Consider the following 7814-nt stretch of genomic DNA (forward strand, 5'->3'; position numbering starts at 1 on the left):
AGTTGTTAAGATATGCACAATGTCTTATCCAAGAGATTGCTCAAAGTTGCTCAAAATTCTGTCTTCTTGTCCAGATTAAAATAAATGGTATTTTACTGTCCTTTCTACCATGGCTTATTATTTAAACAACTCTTGCCTAACTCCTGTTGATCTCTTTGCTTATGGCACTTTGTTTTCTATTTCCCCACACAATCCATTTTACACAAAGTTTATGATTTTTGCTATGATTTCACTACCTGACACCCTGATAGTAGGCCATTCGGCCCTTCGAGCCTGCACCACCATTCAATATGATCATGGCTGATCATCCAACTCAGTATCCTGTACCTGCCTTCTCTCCATACCCCCTGATCCCCTTAGCCACAAGGGCCACATCTAACTCCCTCTTAAATATAGCCAATGAACTGGCCTCAACTACCTTCTGTAGCAGAGAATTCCAGAGATTCACCACTCTCGGTGTGAAAAATGTTTTTCTCATCTCGGTCCTAAAAGATTTCCCCCTTATCCTTAAACTGTGACTCCTTGTTCTGGACTTCCCCAACATCGGGAACAATCTTCCTGCATCTAGCCTGTCCAACCCCTTAGGTTTCTATAAGATCCCCCCTCAATCTTCTATACGATGTTATCCTGTTTCTGTTTTGAAGAGGCTGAAAGTCCTGATCAGTATTCCATCCTTTTTTGATTTGGCCCAGCTAATATTAAGTTATTGTAGCGTTGCAAAACCTGAGCATTGTGACTGAATTTTATTCTGTCTATTCTTGGTTGTGTTTCAAATACACTGTCCATTTTAAGTATTTATTTTATTGTGAATTCTCGTTCCTTTGAAATCTGGTGGTTTGTTCTATGCAAATAAGGTTTTGGGACAACTCAGCATCTCACCCAGGTACTGCCTCGGTACACCACAGAGCAAAACTATTTCACTGCCACTTTAGCTCACATTTCAAATTAATAAAGAGAGATTGAAACAGTCCTAAATATCACTAAATTCCTATTTATGTTCATCTATGTTAGTACCTATATTCTACAAGGGCCTGTTGAGGTTCCTTACAAATTGTCCCCAAATTTGAACATGTTTACCTACATTTAAACAATCTACCCTTCCTTTAGTGTGGTTGTAATAGTGCATGATCTATTTACCTAAAAAAGAAACGTGCCCTAGAGAGAATACAATGAGGATTGTCAAATTGATTCCTGAGATAGATTTGCTGTACGAAAAGAGATTAAGTAAACTAGGTCTGTATTCTCTAGAGTTTAGAAGAATTAGATGATTGCATAGACTATTACAAAATTCTTGCAGGGCTTGACAAGGCAAATGCACAGAGGATGATTCCCCAGACTGAGGGGTCTTGAGCCAGACATCACCAAAAAAAGAGGTAGACTATTTATGACCGATATGAGAATTTTCTTCTTTTGGATAATAATAATAATAATACATTTTATTTATGGGCGCCTTTCAAGAGTCTCAAGGACACCTTACAAAAATTTAGCAGGTAGAGGAAAAACATGTAAGGGGAATGAAATAAATAGTAGAGACATGACTAGTACACAAAGTAAAGACAGAATTCAATTCAAAACACAATATGAGGCAATTAATGCACAGATGAAAAGGGAGGGGGACGTGGGGCTAAGGATAGGCAGAGGTGAAGAGATGGGTCTTGAGGCGGGACTGGAAGATGGTGAGGGACACGGAATTGCGGATCAGTTGGGGGAGGGAGTTCCAGAGCCTGGGAGCTGCCCTGGAGAAGGCTCTGTCCCCAAAACTGCGGAGGTTGGACTTGTGGATGGAGAGGAGACCAGCTGATGTGGATCTGAGGGACCGTGAGGGTTGGTAGGGGGAGAGGAGGTCAGTGAGATATGGGGGGGGGGCAGATGGTGGAGGGCTTTGTAGGTGAAGATAAGGATTTTGTAGGTGATCCGGTGGGAGATGGGAAGCCAGTGAGGTTGTTAGAGGACTGGAGTGATGTGATGCCAGGATTTGGTGTGGGTGATGAGTCGGGTGGCTGCGTTCTGGACCAGTTGGAGTCGGTTGATGTAGGTGGAGCTGATGCCAAGGAGAAGTGAGTTGCAATAGTCCAGTCGGGAGGAGATGAAGGCATGGATGAGTCTTTCAGCAGCGGGAGGTGTGAGAGAGGGTCTGAGTTTGGCGATGTTGCGGAGATGAAAGAAGGAGGTTTTAATGACATGGCGGATGTGAGACTCAAGGGAGAGGGTGGAATCAAAGATCATGGTTGCGGGCCTGGGGTGATGGGGAGACAGTGGTGCCGTCGATGGTGAGAGTGGGGTTATTTATTTTGCTGAGTGTGGCTTTGGAGCCTATGAGGAGGAATTCTGTCTTATCGCTGTTGAGTTTGAGGAAGTTATGTTGCATCCAGGTTTTTATAGCTGACAAATAGGAGTTGATATGGGAGAGGGGGGGGGGGGGGGGGTTGTGGGGGGATTTGGTGCCGAGGTAGATCTGGGTGTCATCGGCATAACAGTGGAAGTCCAGGTTGAAGTGGCGGAGTATCTGACCAAGGGGGAGGATGTAGATGATGAAGAGGAGGGGGCCGAGTACGGAGCCTTGGGGAACGCCTTGAGTGACTGTGGCTGTAGCAGAGGTGTGGTTGTGGAGAGAGATGAAGTGGGATCGGTTGGAAAGGTAGGAACGGAGCCAGCTGAGTGCAGAGCCTTCAATGCCAAGGTCTTTGAGTCTGGTGAGCAGGATGTTATGGTTCACTGTATCGAAGGCTGCGCTCAGGTCGAGGAGGATGAGGATGTTGAGGGAACCAGTGTCAGCAGAGGTGAGGAGGTCGTTGAGGACTTTGAGGAGAGCAGTTGCTGTGCTATGGAGGGGGCGAAAGCCAGATTGGAGGGGTTCAAGTAGGTTATACGCAAGGAGGTGGGAATGAAGTTGCGACGCAACGATACGCTCCAGGGTTTTTGAAAGAAAGGGGAGGTTTGAGATTGGGCGGTAGTTAATGAGAGAGGAGGGATCAAGACCAGGTTTCTTTAAGATTGTGGTGAATATTTGTGATTCTCTACAATGGAGATGGTAGAGGTTCTATCAATACGTTTTTTTCAAATGGTGATTGATAGATTTCTGGATCAAGGAATATGATAATAGTGGAGGAATGTGGCACTGAGGCATGTGATCAGCCACGATCTGAATGAATGGCAGAGCAGGCTCAAAGAGTTTGAAGGCCAACTTCTTTGTTCTTGTGTTTGCTTTCCAGTAAATTATACAGTTTTGTTGCATCATCAGAATATCATCTATATGCAAAGTGCGTATCATTGCATTTGTTGTTGTGTTAATGTCTGAGTTAGGTTGTGTTCTAAAGAATACAAATAATGTCGAAGCATATGCTCTTTTGACAAAGTGATAGTACAAACATTAAATTATGTTGGGTGTCAGAATGTGGGTCATTTTTGCCTAAACCAATGGTCTTTGAGCAACTGTCATTCATTCACTATCAAAGATAATTTGTCATTGATTTACATATGGAATTAAATTAGGCATGTTGTGAAATCAATGTCTGCCTTAATCCTGTCAGTTGCCCAACCAGGATCAAGTAGCACTCAATGTCTCAGCAACAACAGCATCTAAACATGGACAATGTTAAAGAACGGACAATGTTGCACCTTGGACCTCACTAAAAATAATGTCAAACCATGGACAATGCTTCACCAAAGTCAATTTCTCCTCATGGACATTGTATTACCATGGTAACTGTTTCATTTATAGAAAATGTTTTATGCACAATCTTTTAACATGGACAACCATTGATACTGTTTTGCCAAGGACAATTACTCACCACAAACAATCTTTTACAATTGAGAATGCCTCACCATAGACAAGCCATCACCAGGGATAATGCTTACCATGGACAATCTCACTCAATGGACAAGTCCAACAGTAAACCATCTAATCCCATGGACAGCATCACACCATGGACAATGCTTATAACCTTGTCAATTTCTTGCAATTGACAGTGCATTACTTGATCATTCTCTCATCATTGATAAACACTTGTCATGGGCCATACTTTTACATGGTTAGTTATACACTGTAGACCATCTTTCACCCTGGGCAATCCCTTATCATGGATGGTGCCTTGTCATGGACACTGTGTCGTTGTATTTGGATGCACCATGGTTCACCCCAGACAATTTCTCAATAATGGACAGCTTTTCACCCTATTGCATCTCCTGTCTTGGCCAATGTTTCACTAATCTATCCATGGAGAATATCTGGCCTTGGAAGAAACCTCACCATGGACACAGTTTTACCACCATAGGCAGTGGCCCACCAAAGACAATGCCTTATCCTGTTCATTTTCTCATTGACAAAACCTCACTTTGAAAGTTTGCAATGGAGAATTTCTTACTGACTTGACCATGGCAAACTTTCATCATTAACACATTTTCACTGTGGTAACCTCTGGCTATAAGCAGTGTCTCACTCTGGACATAACTACGACTAAGTCTCCCCGTGAAATTTACTGTGACAACTACAACATTCACTATAAAAACTGCACACTTGTACATGGAAAACGGATTCATGGGCCGACAAAGGATCAATAATTCTTCTTCTCTGCACCTCTGAAGAATATTTATGTTTTCAATGAGATTCAAATTGCCTGGTTCTAAGGAATATGTTTCACTTGGGGGGTTGGTGGAAAGCTGCAGCGTCTGGGAACAGAGATTACGACAAGCCACTCTGTGCAAGAGTACGCTGGGCCTCGGGGGAGCGATCGCAGTAACCTATGGGCAGGAACACCTACGGTAAGGATCATACAAGTCAAAGCAGAGAAACAGCCAGCCAACAAACCTTGCAGGCTCGTCCCAGTGCCGGTTGCATGGGAACAACAGTTGTCTAAACTGGGAACTAAATTTGATTGGGAAAGAAGAGGAAATGTGCAAGAGTTAATCTGGGAGAACAGTTGGCTGCTCGATGTATGTGCTGGAAGCTCAATGATGTCGATCAGCAAGACATGTTTTGTTTTATTTCGCACGAATTTGATGCCAACTGTTTTACGCGTGTCAGTGAGGCCGTTTTCACTTTTGAGGTCAAATACTGTGCTGATGAGATGGGATTCAGCAACATGCATGTTTTGATTCGATGGGCCAGGTTGGGTCAATATTTGAAGGCTTAATTTTTCAAATAGAAAATAACGATAGACGAACAACATATTTCACAATAATAACTTTACGCTCAGTCCTGCAGAGTACCGACATGAATGAGCACTCACCCAAAGTTCACCTATGATAGCATTCACCTATCCTTAAGAATTACCTGATATATGGCACATCCGAGTTGAAGAACTCAATGGACGGGTTAGTTACCTGTGAGACTTTCCACGGTTTCATTCTGCCGTGATTCATGTTTTACACGGCTGCAACATTGCACATGGTTATCTTGCCCGTACATACACCACACACACTTCGCGATATCGCAGCAACTACGCCGGTGTTTCACAAAGAATCACCGTATAGATCCGGACGCGGAATTAGAATGTCCTCCTATTCAATGACCAATATATCAAATCTATCCATGGTAAAACCAATTAGGAGTTTAAAGCACGCAATTACGTCCACAAAAGAAACAAGTGTTTACTATTGAGTTAACCTGTTCAAAAGTAAAAGTGCTTCTAGCACGCGTCAGCAGTTGGGTACACAATCATACACACACATACAAACGCACACATTTTGTATTACACTGAAAACGATTTCTCACAGATTAAAGTGGTAATTGTCGCTACAAAATCGCCCTCACCACAACTCTACGCATATACAGCCACAAATCACAAGGCGTTCTTCAACAAAGGAAAGTAACAACCTCTGCCGGGTGAACAGAATTGTCGCCGCATTTAAAGTTCCTGCTTATTCTCTCTCTACAACAATAGCAACAACAAAAAACAAGGTGCAGCAACAAACCGGAGCCAATGCTCTGCTTTCGTCACGGTCGGTATTAAAAGGTGTCCGAAGTCCTGATACTTTGAGAACTGATCTGCGAAAAACTTCTCCCGAGTGAGCGTCTTGTGCGGTAGAGTTTATAGCAGATTAAAACAAAACGATCATATCAGCGCAGAGTAAAGTATGGGACGTGTCTGGTACAGTTTATTCACAGGAAATCAGCCTGGCAAAATATGCAAACACTTCCAGTTGTCGTTATTTGTTGAATGGAGGTGAACCGCAACAGGAAAGGGGGTGACGTTGCCGATCTTTCGGTTCAGCTATCTGGAGGCAGGGGCACCTTAGACTGGGTGGGGAGAGATGTGACAGGGCTGTTCTTCAGCCCCCGGGACAGTTACCGCCATCGTCCGACCCCACACTATTAAATCCCACACACGATTCAAGTTTTATCAACACATCCGCACCAAGCAGAAACTGAAACTAGCGAAGGTTGCCTAATGTTTTAGGTGGGGCTGGAGAGCATCGCATTATGCGAAAGAGAAATTCACCATGCAATTGGAACAAATCGGGCCGGTTGGGAATACATTCAAACAAACACAAAACAAAGGGTCATGTTGTTCGCGCCGCGGTTTAATTTGAAAGTGATCTTTTGCAAAGCCAGGTTGTTTCTGAACTGGGCTATCACCGGGATCCTGGAACCCCCATAACACGAGTATCAGTTCAAGACCCGAACTTCAAATTGTTAAGGAATGCGTAAACTGAGCGCACTACCCGAGGTGCGATGCAGCGAATCGTACACAAGAAATCGCTCTGTGCAATCAACGATATTCCCTCCGCTCTTTGCTAATATGTTTCCCCTAATGATAATAATGCCCGAGATTATTATAATTGGGGGAAACAGAAACAACGAGGGCCAAATGCATGCAGATAGTATAATGACCGGTTTTAATCACTGTCCGCTCTGCTTTGAAGTTTTTGTAATCCTGATTCTGAACACTGACCTAATTGAGGGACTGACTGGTCTGATACGATCTTATCAGATACGGTCTTATCAGCGCGTTTGATACATGAACGTCATGTCTCCGCCAATTACTAGGGCGCTGAATTCCTCTTGAGTTGACGTTCGTGAGGGTGCTTTTTTATTCGCGGGTATTTGTGTGTTTCAATGCACCACAATAATTTCAGATTGTTACCGGTCTTTTTTGTCCCCTGCCGTCCGTCCTTTGAGTAAACTATCAATTCATGAACTTCCACCTCATACATTATAAAAATGTACTTTCTGTTGTTTTCTTACTAATTTAGCAGTATAGATTCCTTATTTAAGCTGGTTTATTTCGGCGCAATAGAAATATTGAATAAAGTAGGCTCATGTACAAGATTAGAATATGATATTTTGGCTCGAAAGATGGTCTGATGTAACTTATTTGTTATATTAAATTATTTGTTCTAACTGTTGAGGTCATCTGCTAATAGCTGGAATGTTGACTGGCATGTTAAAAGTAGCACATTTACCATCAGAAAGACAGATATTGTGTCAATTGGGAACTAGAGCTTGTCATGATAAACATAAAATCAGATTGACGTTGCCATTTCCGTGTGGTTTTAATAAATGTGTTTCACAAACAGACAACTTTATTTGACTCCTGTACAATCTGTATTGAGCCTAGCTCCGTTGTTTAAACAAAAACATTTATCAGACAGAAATTAATCGTATTGATTCAATTATATTTGTATCAATTTAACGACAATTGTGCAGAACTTTAATTTTAATTCTGTGCATTAATGGACCGATACTGTTTGGCTGCAACCTGTAATATCCAAGCACGAACATGTTAGAATTATAATGTGTAAAACACTCCATAGTTTACCAGATTTCTGAAAAGATGTTAAGTGGGGATAGAAATGTATTTTTTTTAAATCAT

Source organism: Amblyraja radiata, chromosome 2, assembly GCF_010909765.2.
Source record: "Amblyraja radiata isolate CabotCenter1 chromosome 2, sAmbRad1.1.pri, whole genome shotgun sequence".
Lineage (NCBI taxonomy): Eukaryota > Metazoa > Chordata > Chondrichthyes > Rajiformes > Rajidae > Amblyraja > Amblyraja radiata.